Raw genomic sequence first — 16,699 nt, forward strand, 5'->3', positions numbered from 1 at the left:
TGGTCATGTTACCGTAAGGAATTGGCAAGTAGTGTCGCAAAACTTATATTTTTATAGTGTTGGAAAGTGTTTCTAGATGATCTGGCTACCCATGCCTATTTTTTTTTAGCCAGATATGGCGTATATATAAGTATGTGTTCGATTTTCCTGTGATTGCCATTTTTTCGTTTTTTCCCATTTCTTTCAAAATTACTACGTACTAAGGAACTATCACAGAGTAATGATTCAATTATATGTTTATTTGTCGGAAAATGTGCCTTGATGGTTTGCCTAGCACGTGGCTGAAATTTTTTTTTCATAAATGCCGTATATTAGAATGGCCATTTTTCCGCGAGTGCCCCTTTTTATTTGTTTTGCATTTTTTTGCTTAGTCATGTTACCGTAAGGAATTGGCAAGTAGTGTCGCAAAACTTATAATTTTATAGTGTTGGAAAGTGTTTCTAGATGATCTGGCTACCCATGCCTATCTTTTTTTTAGCCAGATATGGCGTATATATAGGTATATGTTCGATTTTCCGGTGATTGCCATTTTTTCATTTTTTCCCATTTCTTTCAAAATTACTACGTACTAAGGAACTATCACAGAGTAATGATTCATTTAGATGTTTATTTGTCGGAAAATGTGCCTTGATGGTTTGCCTAGCACGTGGCTGAATTTTTTTTTCTGAAATGCCGTATATTAGAATGTTAGCCATTTTTCCGCGAGTGCCCCTTTTTATTTGTTTTGCATTTTTTTGCTTAGTCATGTTACCGTAAGGAATTGGCAAGTAGTGTCGCAAAACTTATATTTTTATAGTGTTGGAAAGTGTTTCTAGATGATCTGGCTACCCATGCCTATCTTTTTTTTAGCCAGATATGGCGTATATATAGGTATATGTTCGATTTTCCGGTGATTGCCATTTTTTCGTTTTTTCCCATTTCTTTCAAAATTACTACGTACTAAGGAACTATCACGGAGTAATGATTCCTCTAGATGTTAATTTTTCGGAAAATTTTGTTTACTTCTTTTTTGATTGAATATCATCAAATTTTTTTAGCTAAAATATTATATTGTTTCACATTTTTGTTTTTTTTTCGATTTTATTTCCCTTCAAAAAAATGTTTTCGGGTCAGAATCTTAATTCTATAGTCGTAAAATAATCTACAATTATCCAGCAACCCACCATACAATTTTTATGCATATCCAATAATAATTAGATTAGTAAATAACACCTTGAAATTGACATACCCTTCCTACATTTCAAGTGGCAGATTAGGGAGTCTGAGTCAGTGTGGTTGGCGGCCATTTTGTGGACATATCCGAAGCGTAAGTTGCCCTATCTATATATATTCTTGTTCCCTATAGAATTTGTGATATTTTGGTATATTTTTACCTGCATAAATATCATATTATATATTAAATATATGTATTTTTTTACGAAATTTCTTAGTACTCAAAAAATTACCTTTAGATATGGCCCCTGATATAAATGTAATTTACAAAATAATGAAGATTTTTTTACATATTTCTATTTTAGGATAACATATGTTTATTCCCTAAAAAAATTAGCCACTTCCTATTTCATTTGGGTACCCAAAAAAATTCATGAAATTTGGACAAATTTTTTTGGCCAAAAAAAGTTACCCTTTTTTCTCATTTCAGATCTTCACCTCCATGGGTCTGACTTCATCCAAAATACATCAAGATGTGTCCTAAACATTCAAGAATCAATTCCTAAAAGGAATTGTGTATATATGTATAAACTTTTTTTTTATGAATTTTTATGTCAGGTCTTTTTTTTCTACTTAATTTTTTAAAATATTTATAATAAATAGTTTTTCTGCAGATGAGTAGTATTTATCTTTACAGTTGTTTTAAGTATTCATTGAAGTTTTTTTTGGCAAAAGAAAAAAAGAGGTTACTGCAAAAACTGATTTTTCAAGAATTTTTTTTGCCGTCGGGGTCGTTCGCGTCTGAGTATACCCTTAAAGGGGTGTCCGAGGAGCGTACCTATCCAGGGTTAAATGCAACAGTAATATCTTGTAACTTTCAACGGGCAGTTATTTCGACAATGGAAGAGTGCTGTCCAGAGGTAATAATACAAGGATGTTTCTTCCATTTAGCTCATAACATGCATAAATATTTTGAACAGATTAGGCTCCAGGTTCTATATAATAATCATTCTGATTTTGTGTTATGATCATAGTTATATGCTTCGTTCCTGTTCCTTACTTGGATAACTATATTGATGCCTGTCAGAAGACTTACCAGTAGAACTACAACAGTTACCTAACAGTTTCGTAGAAAAAAAGGGGGTACACCCATCATCAGGTAGCCCCACAAATGAATATTTTCCTATTCTGTTTCCTATGAAAGATTTAGCTAAAGCAATGAGAAAATTGAATTTACCACAGGAGCAGGAGGGAATCACAGTTTTGCTTTATATTCTTTACATATTCGATTGTATCGATGCTTCACTCCTTTCATCCAATTTTCATTGTAAAACTGAATTTATGAATGGGAGTTTTATTTAGGAAGCCTCAATAATTAATTGTTTCTATCCATATATAACGAAGCCTCTCGTTTCATACTCATCTCTGATACAATATTATATTGAACACTGGTTAAGGTTAATTTTATATTGATAATTGTAATGTACGTGAATGAATAGTTTTAATGAAAAATTTTATCTATAGCCCTAATGATAAAATTAGATAACACAATTTAATATGTTTAAGGAAATAATACTTGTTACTCTAGGAGATGGTTTTGACACTTCAGACAGTTTTCAGTAATTTTAAGGTTGTGGATTTCCTAATCATAAGTTTGGTAGAACTAATATGGAAACCTTAATAATTTCTTTGAACCACTTCCTTCCTCTTCATCACGAGTTTGCTTCGTAGTTTTTTTAAAATAGCTATCGATAGAAAATTGCTTGGTACAGCTTTTCAGAATGTTTCGAAAATAAATTAGGGAAACATCATCAAACTGCGCAACTACACGACAAACCTGTAATTTCTTTGGATGGTATTTGTCGATGAAGTCGACCACGTCTTGATATTTTCCTAACACCTCTTTTATTTGCGCCGAACCTAACACATGTTCTACCTCCTCGATCTCTTCCTTGTCATCACTCATGTGCCCAGACATAGCATGAAGTTCCTTGAGCTCCTCTGTAGTAAGTTCGTCGTGATGTTCTTTTGCAAGTTCACTCACACGAATGCCAAGCTCATGCTTTTCAATAATTCCTTGCTTTACTTCTAAAGAAAGCATTTCCTTATTCCTTTTCTCACCACTATCACTACCACTTGCGAAACTAAGCCTTTTAGGACCCATGATTTACGTAAAATACCGTAAAAGGATGAACGTAAAAAATCAAGATTAAAACACAGTTATTAGCAGAATGCACAGGGCACAACCACACGAAGCCAACAAGAACAGAGGAATGTCCCAAGCCACGCTAATTAAGGGTCCCTCCGAGGTAGAAATGCTGCCTTCTATCGGCGGAAATAAAAAATACATCCGGCACTATGAGTACCATCTACGTGCACGGGTATTGTTACTTCGGGTGTCGAAAAAAAATTCGGGTGTAGAGTAGGAACGTGTTCGAATCGTACTTCGTGTGTCGAAAAATTCAGATACAACCGGTACGACGAAAATTGCTTACTTTGTGTGTCGAAATAAAATTCGGGTGTAGAGTCGAAAAATTGCTCGAATTTTACTTCGGATGTTGGAAAATTCCGATGTAGATACGTTTGTGTGTAGAGGTTCCACTGTAGTAGGATCTGCTATCAAACAAATTAAGAAGCATAAACTGAAGATCATTCACACGTATGTAAAACCCCCATTCTATATAGAAGAAGATCAAAACATATTGATCAAAGAAAAAAAATATGATACTTGATTTACATATGTTTTTGGATATTTCAATGGTAAAGTATGTCAAACGAAGAGAGAAGGCTCAACAGTAGATAAATTTGCTGTTGTTAAAAAAACTGACAGAGGAGACATTCATGTATAATTCTGCTAAAAAAGAAAAAAAAATCTTATAATCATGATCAACTTTTTTTTTTATAAACAGAAAAAGAAAAAAAATTGAAACTGGACATGGAGACCACCAAATGGGAAACGAGGATAAAACTTAATTTTATTCCCAGGTAGAAAAGTAATTTAGTTGAAGATGTAACAGTTGAAATGAAGGAGACGAAAGAACAATAAGATAATTTCTAAAATTTCAAGTATCATTTCCAAGCTACATAGACGATAAAAATCACTTGGCAATAAGGTACCATTTAGCATAATACTGTTAGTTTTGTACCTCTAGTACAATCACGCTCGTACACTGTAACGGTTAGGCTTTTATAACTTATCACTTGCTCTTCCTTGCACTGTTAACAGACCAACGTTTATGAGCATGCTAGCTAAGGTTTTAATATGTTTAAATTTTCACGACGTTCATGCTGGGAAGACCATAACTGTAAACTCGAGGATTGTTAACAAATTTTAGTTGCATTCACCTCGCCTTTACGTTACCTCCTAACATCTCGTGTATCTTGGTAAACACCGAAGGTACTGTTCCATCCCACTTTCCCATCACTGAAGTCTTTCTGTCTGATGATGCCGCTCTCCGACCCGGATCAATGGTGTGACTTGCTCCAAGTTTTCCAACACCAAAGCAGACTATGTTATTGTGATGATCCCTAAGGACACGTAAAAAAAAATTTACTCCTTTCCGCCTGACTTACAAGCCCCAGCGAAGCAACTTATACCCTGAAGCACACATATTCCTGTTCAACGACAATAGTATATATATATATATATATATATATATATATATATATATATATATATATATATATATATATATATATATATATATATATATATATATATATATATATATATGTGTGTGTGTGAGTTTTTTTCAAAAGAATCAAACGAAATGGAAATGAAGAAGAGCGAAGTAAACAAGTTGTTGTCGGAGCAACAAATAAAGTTTTCGCCGGTGTCTTTGAAATCTGAGTCTTTAACTGAATGGAAATGAGGTGAGAGGTTTATGAGCATTATGTGATTTGCGCTATACATAGACAGTGAGAGAATCAAATTCCATAGACAGAATATAGTGCAAGGTTTCATACAGGCGTGCTAGTGTTTAAAGTTCACTCTGGTCATCCTAAGGGGAACCTTTATGCGTTTTCGAGCGACGGTGATGCCATCTTTTTAGAGATTTTGCTACCAAATTCGGCAAAATGATGTATCGTTCAACGGTACTTTAGAGAAAGGACTCTTTGGGGTTGCAGTTTTCTGCTTACCCATCTATGGAAATTGTGAGTGATATGATATTTTCGTGTATGAAATTGAATCCTAGTACTATAATAGGCGTGCAAACGATGAATAGGAATAGAGTTATCGTTAAAGTGAGACCGGAAGTGTTTCCTAGCATTGTGAAACAGTTCGAAGAAAAAGAAATTAGTTCTGTGAAATGTGGACGGGTAAAAGTTTAAATTTAAGTTTCTCTTTTACAAATGTGTCTATAAAGGTGCTTCCACACGGTCGAACAGTGTCTGTTATTATTGCAACTCGTGACGAAGGTCTTTCAGAATGTATTAATGTAATCAACGACTATGAAAAACCGTGTGGTGCCATTTTGAATAAAAGCAAGACTTCCATTTTAAGTATAGGATGTTGGAAAAACCGAACAGTAGGGTCAATTAATGGCTACTAAATTCTTCAGGATTCATGTAAAGTATTAGGAGTTTACCATATTAATAATTATCAGAAAAGTGTTGAGTTGAACTGGTCTTTTTTGGAAGATAAGATTACCAGGATGGTTGGTATTTTTAAAGATGAAGAAACTGACAATATTTCAAAAGTCTATTGTAATAAATTTCAAGATTTTAGCAAAAACATGGTATATATCACATGTTTATCCAATACCAAATACATGTGCACAAAGAATTCAGAGATGTTTATAAAAATACACATGGAATAGCAGTTATGAACCAATTACAAGAAAAAAATATGTTTTTAGATAAATTAAAAGGGGGAATTGGAATATTTAATATTTTGTGCAAATCAAAAAGCCCTAATGTTCCATACATTTCTGAAAAATTGTATAAATAGATGTTTTGGTTATGAAATGCTTTATTTTTTTCTCAAAGTTTTCTAACTGAAACCAAAATTGAATATAAAGATTGCACTATTTTTATCCCTGTATATCATAACAGGATGATTGATATTCATAGATAAGTCTATATCTTAAGAATTTATTGAAATGTGTCAAATAAAGAAACTTATTGGTTACTTATGAATTGTAAAGATTACAAACCCAAGATTGAGCTACTGTATCTTCTTTTCAATTGGACCTTAATTTGGAAGCATGTAAACAACAAGTATATTGATAAGAACAGCAGGGAAAAACTTTATAGGTATAATCATGAAATACTGAATAAAAACGACAGGTTGTACATCAGGAATTTAGCATATAAGAGTAAATGTCTATTTTGTGGTGCTGTAGAAAATAACATGCATTTAATTTATTTCTCTCCATCACTGAAGCAAATAATTTACTGATTCAAGACACTTTTGAAAATTTTTTGTAATATCAAGACAAACAGTTTGCTTAAGATTTCGAAAGTAGACCTTGAAACTGTGTCAAATTAAGAACAAAAATACTGCAATGGTTTTGATATCGGATTTTTTTAGCAGGAGTGTGGTATAGACGATCTATAGGACTGTTAACGGATGACCCAAATTTAATTGCATTCATAAAAAATAGAATGTTAAAAACTAAAACTTTAACAAAAAATACTTTCAAAAAAGAATTAGATAGAATATTTACAAAAGCCTACATTTATGATAATTACTTAAATATGTAACATAATAAAGTTAAGAATGTTTGTACAATAAAATTTATTGCAAATTATATATCTATCAATTGATTTAATTTGTATTGAATTGATTTATAACGTTGTAAAGAATAATTACGTATAAAATGTAAATTGCTAAAATGTAATTGTATTTTTATAATACAAGATAAAAAAAAGGGGAAGTAAATCCCTCTATTTCAAGGTGTAACAATAACATGACGATAAGTAGTGGACAGTGACAGTTCATATATGAAAACAGAAAGGTGCTTCCAGTTGTTCTTAGAAGGTTGTATTAAGTGTGTGGAACGATCAGAAAAATTTAATTCCAACCAGGTGCATCTTCATATTCTTGAGCCAATCGGAAGATGCCATAACCTTTGATGGCTATCTGGCGGTCAGTCTTGCTAGATTATCTTTCTTATAATCGATTGACAAAGGTGTTGCCCACTATGTCGGCATTCCATTGTCTGTCGGCTAACTTCATTGCGTTTGCTTGGTAACCTGTTCCAAAATCTTCCTCCTGTACGAACAGGGACTTTTTAAAAAAAAGATGACTCACCCCAGTCAATCTGATGGCCTAAATCTCTAAGTTAAACGAAAATCCGTGAGTTTTTAAAGCCATACCTGACTTGTCTTTTAAGGTCTGATAATCTTTGAGAAAGAGAATGGCAAAGTCAACTTTTCAAAATATCCACATGGTAATTGTAAACTCCTGATTCTGTATGTGTTTTGTTCTGATGGAAATTAATGAAGGAGCTTCCTATGGTCTTGAGATATGAATAAAAACAAAAAAACAAACAAAGGGGGTTCTCATCCTTGATATGATTTGTTACACATGTTAGGGCTACGGTCACCTATCTCAAGAGTGCCCAGCAAAAAACTCTGAGCGTGCACAGGCTGTGGCCTCACACCCACCACCGCCAAGCATCAGAGGAAATGGAAATAGAGGAAGGGGAGACGAAGGAGATCAATCCCCCCCACCCCCACAGGCATGACAGCAGAAGCAGCAGCCGTGGCAGTGGTGAGAGTAACTGCAACGGACTCGATGGATTAGGCACTGGGACCTCCCTTGGTAACCCTGACCTCACCCCTGCAGCACTAAGGACAGGAGCAGGTGGCAGTGGTATTGCAAGCGAGGCCGTTGACACGTGCCTTACATATACTAATGGGTGGCTAGGAATGTTAGCAGTTAGGATTGACCTACCAGATAAGTCTGTACGAGCGCTGATCGACACAGGAGCCAGTGTTTCGCTTATCGAAAAAGGATTTTCCTCAAACTCACTGCAGCTAGCGGCATCTATCATCCTTGACAAGCCAGGAGGAAATAAACTACATGCAACGCATATAACGATCGCGAACTTTAATGTGGGATCTATGATGTTTACACATGATTTTTCTTGGCCCTCCTTGCGAATTCTATGAATCGAAGCTATACTGGGTTTTGATTCTATTATGAGTAATTAAATATACAATCGAGGGGAAAAATATAGAATAACAGTAAAAACAGGGGTGTGCATTTTGCCCATAGAAAGTAATGAGAGACTAAGTGCTTGTGCAGGAAAGGGGAGACAATTAAGTAACGTAACAGCTGTACCGGAAAGAGGAGAAGAATTGCTTCCCCAGACATTTACAAGCATATCAGTTACTCCGAGTCAGCCTCTCCCGGAGGGAACCAAGGTTGTAGTTAAAACCCATGACAAATGGGCACACGTAGTCTTAGAGGGCTTGTCAAAAATAAAAGAGAACAGAGCGGATATAGTGATAGTAATTTTGTCAAAAAAAAGAGATGTGTTAGGAAGTGATTCAGTGTGTGAATTAGAGTTATGTGAAATTGCTAATAATGGGATCTTGGGAGCCACAATTCCAGCCCGCACAGATGAACGCACTTCTAACTTGATTAGGCAAGCTCGAAAACTATGTCACCAGAATATGAACCTGTAGTTAGTAACATTGTTGATGATTATTGCAATGTAATAGTAATTGGAGACGAGCCCCCTGGGAGAATTGATCGATTTACCATTAGAATTGAAACTGGGCATATGGAGCCAACTAGGTCAGGGCTTCATAAGGTACCTGTTAATTTCCAGGGAGAGATAGAAATGGAAATTAGTAAATTAGGGGGACAAGGGATTATCACAGTGACCGAATCTACCTGGGCTTATTCAATTATAGCTGTTAGGAAAAAGGATGCCTCGGTAAATCTGTGTGTTGATTATAGGAAGTTTAATGCAATAACTAAGGTTAATGCATTTTCATTACCCTCGACCGAAGAATTAGGTGTGAGAGTACGGGATAGTAAATATTTTACAACTATCAATTTAAAATCTGGATACTAGGAAATACCCATGCAGGAAAAGAGTAAATGTAAAACAGTTTTTAAAGCCAACGATCAACTATTTCAGTTTAATTTTTTTCTTGCGGTGTTTAACCCTGGATAGGTACGCTCCTCGGACACCCCTTTAAGGGTATACTCGGACGCGAACGACATCGACGCCAAAAAAAATTCTTGAAAAATCAGTTTTTGCAGTAACCTCCTTTTTTCTTTTGCCAAAAAAAACTTCAATGAATGCTTAAAACAACTGTAATGATAAATACTACTCATCTGCAGAAAAACTATTTATTATAAATATTTTTAAAAATTAAGTAGAAAAAAAAAAGACCTGACATAAAAATTCATAAAAAAAAGTTTATACATATATACACAAATCCTTTTAGGAATTGATTCTTGAATGTTTAGGACACATCTTGATGTATTTTGGATGAAGTCAGACCCATGGAGGTGAAGATCTGAAATGAGAAAAAAAGGGTAACTTTTTTTGGCCAAAAGAATTTGTCCAAATTTCATGAATATTTTTGGGTACCCAAATGAAATAGGAAGTGGCTAATTTTTTTAGGGAATAAACATATGTTATCCTAAAATAGAAATATGTAAAAAAATCTTCATTATTTTGTAAATTACATTTATATCAGGGGCCATATCTAAAGGTAATTTTTTGAGTACTTAGAAATTTCGTGAAAAAATACATATATTTAATATATAATATGATATTTATGCAGGTAAAAATATACCAAAATATCACAAATTCTATAGGGAACAAGAATATATATAGATAGGGCAGCTTACGCTTCGGATATGTCCACAAAATGGCCGCCAACCACACTGACTCAGACTCCCTAATCTGCCACTTGAAATGTAGGAAGGGTATGTCAATTTGAAGGTGTTATTTACTAATCTAATTATTATTGGATATGCATAAAAATTGTATGGTTGGTTGCTGGATAATTGTCGATTATTTTACGACTATAAAATTAAAATTCTGACCCAAAAAAAATTTTTTGAAGGGAAATAAAATCGAAAAAAAAAAAAATGTAAAACAATATAATATTTTAGCTAAAAAAATTTGATGATATTCAATAAAAAAAAAAAGTAAACAAAATTTTCCGACAAATAAACATCTAGAGGAATCATTACTCTGTGATAGTTCCTTAGTACGTAGTAATTTTGAAAGAATTGGGAAAAAACGAAAAAAATGGCAATCACCGGATAATCGAACACATACCTATATATACGCCATATCTGGCTAAAAAAAAGATAGGCATGGGTAGCCAGATCATCTAGAAACACTTTCCAACACTATAAAAATATAAGTTTTGCGACACTACTTGCCAATTCCTTACGGTAACATGACTAAGCGAAAAAATGCAAAACAAATAAAAAGGGGCACTCGCGGAAAAATGGCTAACATTCTAATATACGGCATTTCAGAAAAAAAAAATCAGCCACGTGCTAGGCAAACCATCAAGGCACATTTTCCGACAAATAAACATCTAAATGAATCATTACTCTGTGATAGTTCCTTAGTACGTAGTAATTTTGAAAGAAATGGGAAAAAACGAAAAAATGGCAATCACAGGAAAATCGAACACATACCTATATATACGCCATATCTGGCTAAAAAAAAAGATAGGCATGGGTAGCCAGATCATCTAGAAACACTTTCCAACACTATAAAATTATAAGTTTTGCGACACTACTTGCCAATTCCTTACGGTAACATGACTGAGCAAAAAAATGCAAAACAAATAAAAAGGGGCACTCGTGGAAAAATGGCCATTCTAATATACGGCATTTCAGAAAAAAAAAAAATTCAGCCACGTGCTAGGCAAACCATCAAGGCACATTTTCCGACAAAGAAACATATAAATGAATCATTACTCTGTGATAGTTCCTTAGTACGTAGTAATTTTGAAAGAAATGGGAAAAAACGAAAAAATGGCAATCACAGGAAAATCGAACACATACTTATATATACGCCATATCTGGCTAAAAAAAAAATAGGCATGGGTAGCCAGATCATCTAGAAACACTTTCCAACACTATAAAAATATAAGTTTTGCGACACTACTTGCCAATTCCTTACGGTAACATGACTAAGCAAAAAAATGCAAAACAAATAAAAAGGGGCACTCGCGGAAAAATGCCCAACATTCTAATATACGGCATCTCAGATAAAAAAAAAAAGACATGCACGTGTTAGCCCAACCATCAAGGCACACTTTCTAACACATAAACATGAAAAAAAAATCAATAATATACGGCAATTCCTTACTACGTAGTAAATTTTTACAAATATTGAAAAAAAACAGAAATTGGCAACCGCAGTTAAATACCCAATATACCAATAACTACGTCATATCTGACAAAAACAAAATCACGCATGGGTAGCCAGATCATCTAGACACACTTTCCAACACTAAAAAAGCAAAAGTTTTACGACACTATTTCGCAATATCTTACGGAAAAATTACTTGGCAAAAAAATGAAAAAAAATGAAAAAGGGGTACTCGCGGTAAAATGCCCGACATTCTAATATACGGCATCTCAGATAAAAAAAAAGACATGCACGTGTTAGCCCAACCATCAAGGCACACTTTCTAACACATAAACATGAAAAAAAAATGAATAATATACGGCAATTCCTTACTACGTAGTAATTTTTACAAATATTGAAAAAAAACAGAAATTGGTAACCGCAGTTAAATACCCAATATACCAATAACTACGTCGTATCTGACAAAAACAAGGTCATGCATGGGTAGCCAGATCATCTAGACACACTTTCCAACACTAAACAAGCAAAAGTTTTACGACACTATTTCGCAATATCTTACGGAAAAATGACTTGGCAAAAAAATTAAAAAAAATGAAAAAGGGGCACTCGCGGTAAAATGGTCCTCGTGGTGATGAACGACATTTTAACTAAAAAAAAATCATGCACATGGTAGCCAAACAATCCACCAAGACTTTCCACAACTGATAACCTATACAAGTTGCACCATTCTACGACAATTTCATAATACGTAATAACTTTGATAATTATGCAAACTACCTTAGAAGGGTAAACTCGGTCGCGCTCGACCCCGACGCGTCTCAGAAATCGGGGAAGGAGTACAGCTACAGCAATGCACATCTGGACACTACTAGAGCGTGTAGGGGAGACACCTCCTGCAGGTCGATCACCCACAAATTCAGTCACGGGGGTGAGTCACGTGAGAAAAACCTGTTTTTTTTTTACGCTCGGGGTCGCAAACGACCCATCGTACCTATCCAGGGTTAAAATGCTCGAAGTCATTTTTCTATGGTAATGATGGCAGTTTTGTCTCCAGTAATTGGCCATATTGTTCTTGTTTATTTAGATGATATCATATCTAGAGGGAAAACAGCCAAAAAAATAATAACAATATGCGTAAAGTTTTAGAAGCATTGCAACGTAATGGTTTGAAAACAGATTTGTCAAAGTAAAAATATTTTTGTTAAAAGGTCGAATTTTCAGGTCATATAATAGCCACAGAAGGTATCCAACTCTGCCCTGTAAAGTAGAAGCAATGAGTGATTTCACCAAGCCACGAACCCCTAAGGAAGTAGCTAGGTTCCCTGGGCTCTGGGTATTACCGTCAATTCATGAGAGGTTTTGTAGAGATAGCGAGACCATTAGATTCTTTAAAAAAACAAAAAGTAATAAATTGGGGAGGGGAAGAAGAAAGTGCCTTTAATCATTTGAAAGCTACCTTAACTAGAAATGACTTACTCACATATCCTAGATTTGATCACCCATTTTTAGTGAATATAGATGCGAGTATTGTAGCTATTGGTGGCGTAATTTCTCAACAGGATGATAAAGGTTGAGACCGAATCATTTGTTTGGCCTCCAGGGAGATGAAAAAAAAGGAAAAAAATTGTAGTACATTAGATCGAGAGTCATTGTCTATTCTTTGGGTTCTAAAGAGGCATCGGTTCTTTTTATTAGGTTAGCCGATTCAGTTGCGAAGTTATTATCGACCATTACGTGATTTATTTTACAAAGGTGACTTGACATCTAGAGAAGCGAGATAGATTGAAAGATTGTTAGCGTTTAATATGAAGGGGTTTGACTACATAGAAGGTAAAGCTAACAAGGTAGCTGATGCCCTCTCTAGAGGTGCAGTAATAGGAGTAACAACTATTGCACAAAAAAAGAACGGAGAATTAAACCAAAAGATTGAAGGTTCCCATCAAAATAGAAATGGGATTTTAATTCACGCGAGGAGCAATTTGAAAATGAGATCCGTGATAGAGAGGGACAGAGAGTTAGAGATGTTGGAGAGAGAGATATGGAAATAGTGAAGGTGAATGTATGCAGGTTCCCGAGGACATGACCATGGGTGTCCAGAATGAGGGCCCTGATGATGCAGGTGTGATTGACTTAGGTGGTTGGGAAATAAAGGGAGTCCGAGAGGGAGTGAAAAAAAAGAGGAATGGATGGAAAGAGTGAGAGCAGGGAATAAAGGGGAATCGGAGACTTATTCATCATTTCTGAATGTGCCTCGTGAGATTATTTTTTTTTATAAAGATGTGATCTCTTATATTGTGCTTACGAGAAGAGAGAGAAGGGAATTTTGTGCACGTATAGTTCTTCCTCCCTCTTTAATTAATTGACCCATCTACATTGTACATGCAAGCCCGTATGCAGGGCATTTAGGGATTGATAGAACATTAAGGAGAGTATGAGAATCCCTCTTTTGGTTAGGAATGAAAAAATCTATAGAATATTATACAAAATGTTGTAATGCTTGTAAACGATCAAAAAACATAAAAAAATACTGTAACAAAGCCAGAAAGTGGTCTATGATTCCTATTAAATTTGAAAGGATACATATGGATGTGGTAGGACCATTTTCTAGTGGTATAACACAACATATGTATATATGTGTATTTGTGCATGCATTTACTCGTTACACTTTTACCTACGCAATATTGGATAAATCAGCAAATTCATTATTATTATTATTAATATCATTATTATTATTATTATTATTATTATTATTCTTATTATTATTATTATTAGCAAAGCTACAACCCTAGTTGGAAAAGCAATATGCTTTAAGCCCAAGGCCTCCTATAGGGAAAAATAGCTAAGTGAGGAAAGGGAATAAGGAAATATATAAATGATGAGAACAAACTAACAAAAAATCATTCTAAAACAGTAACAACGTCTAAATAGATATGTCATATATAAACTATTGATAACGTCAAAAACAGATATGTTATATATAAACTATAAAAAGACTCATGTCAGCCTGGTCAACGTAAAAACATTTACTCCAACTTTGAACTTTTGAAGTTCTACTAATTAAAGTACCTGATTAGGAAAACCATTCCACAACTTTGTAACAGCTGGAATAAAACTTCTTGAATAATATGTAGTATTGAGTCTCATGATGGAGAAGGCCTAGCTATTGGAAATAACTGCCTGCCTAGTATTACGAACAGGATAGAATTGTCCGGGGACATCTAAATGTAAAGGATGGTCAGAGTTATGAAAAATCTTATGCAACATGCATAATGAATTACTTGAACGAAGACGCCAAAGATTAATATCTAGATCAGGAATAAAGAATTTAATAGACCGTAAGTTTCTGTCCAATAAATTAAAAAGGGAATCAGTAGCTGAAGACCAGACAGGAGAACAATACTCAAAACAAGGTAGAATGAAAGAATTAGAACACTTCTTCCATATTAGATTGAGCACTGAAAATCGTAAAGTACCTTCTCAATAAGCCGATTTTTTGTGCAATTGAAGAAGACAGAGACATAATGTGTTTCTCAGAAGTATTTTTTTTTTTTGTGGAAAATCACACCAAAAATATTAAAAGAGTCATACAAATTTAAAGAAACATTATTAATACTGAGATCTGGATGTTGAGGAGCCACCGTCCATGACCTACTTACAATCACACTTTGAGTTTTTTTTAGGATTCAACTTCATACCCATAATTTGCACCATGCACTAATTTTAGCTGAATCTCTATTAAGGGATTCACCAACCTCAGATCTATATTCAGGGAATGGAATTGACGCAGAAAGAGTAGCATCATCTGCATATGCAACAAGCTTCTATTCTAGGCCAAACCACATGTCATGTGTACATAGTATGAAAAGTAATGGGGCAAGAACACTACCCTGTAAAACACTGGATATCACATTCCTATACTCACTAGTGTGCCCATAAACAACAACTCTTTGAGATCTATTGCTTAAAATATCAATAATAATTCTAGGAAATGATCCACCCACTCCCAAATGTTTGAGTTTGAAAACAAGGGCCTCATGATTAACACGGTCAAATTAAGCACTAAAATCAAGGCCAATCATACGAACTTTCCGACCAAAATCAAGAGATTTCTGCAAAGAATTGGAGAATGTAAGAAGAGCATCACATGTTCCAAGGCCTTTACGAAAACAAAAGTGCAAACTAGGGAACAGATGATAACCTTTGGCAAACCTATTAAGACGTTTTGCCAGAAGACGTTCAAAAACATTAGATAATATGGGAATTTTTGGAAATTGGGCGGTAATCAGTGGCACTAACGCTACCACAAACACATTTACATGAGTAACATTACCAATTCTCCAACAAGTGCTAAAAGCTCATCTTCTTGCTAACTTACGCAAAAAATAGATAACTTCGAAGCTAAGAAATCTGCTGTCTTTATAAAAAAGAACAAAGTAAAAATATAATTTGGGTCTACACTGCCATAAGCATCAAGGTCCATCAACAGAGCTTTAATTTCACGAGATTGAAAAACTAAACTAGTTAGTTTAGCCTCAGGAAAATATGAATGAGGAAGTTCAAGTTTTTCATTACTCTGTTTACTGTCAAAAACATCAGCCAAAACGGTTGTCTTTTCCTTTGGACAGTGAGTGACTGTGCCATCTGGCTTAAGTAAAGGAGGAACAGTTGCATCAACACCAAAGAGTGCATACTTAAGGTAGACCACCATATATGTTCCTGAGTTGTACCAGAAAGGGTTTATTTTATGGTTAAATTCTATTCCTTTTCAGTCAAGGCATTAACTGTCTGAGCAAAAGTCGAAGCTGATTACAGTTATTCCAGGTCAAATCTGATCTGTTACCCTTCCAAAGATGATAGGCCTCCTGCTTCTCCAAATAAGCTCGTCTACACTCATCATTTAACAATTGTTTGTCCTTCACTTAGCACACGAGATAGAATACACCTATAAATTATGTTGACTAAATTCACATCCAAAGGGACGACAGGATCTATTATATAATTGTTACCAATTCAAGCACAAAAGATCATGCAAAACCCCGTTCCAGTCTGCTTGGGAATTCATATAAATTTTACAAGAATATGATACATCAGGGACAGGTTACTCATTCTTCACTACTAATGAAATCAAAGCATGATCTGATGTCCCATCTGGAGAACCAACCATACTAGTTATAACGCCAGGGGAGTCATTGTATACGAGGTCCAAGTAATTTCCTGACCAGTGTGTAGCTTCATTT

This window comes from Palaemon carinicauda, chromosome 10 (assembly GCF_036898095.1).
Source record: "Palaemon carinicauda isolate YSFRI2023 chromosome 10, ASM3689809v2, whole genome shotgun sequence".
Classification (NCBI taxonomy): domain Eukaryota; kingdom Metazoa; phylum Arthropoda; class Malacostraca; order Decapoda; family Palaemonidae; genus Palaemon; species Palaemon carinicauda.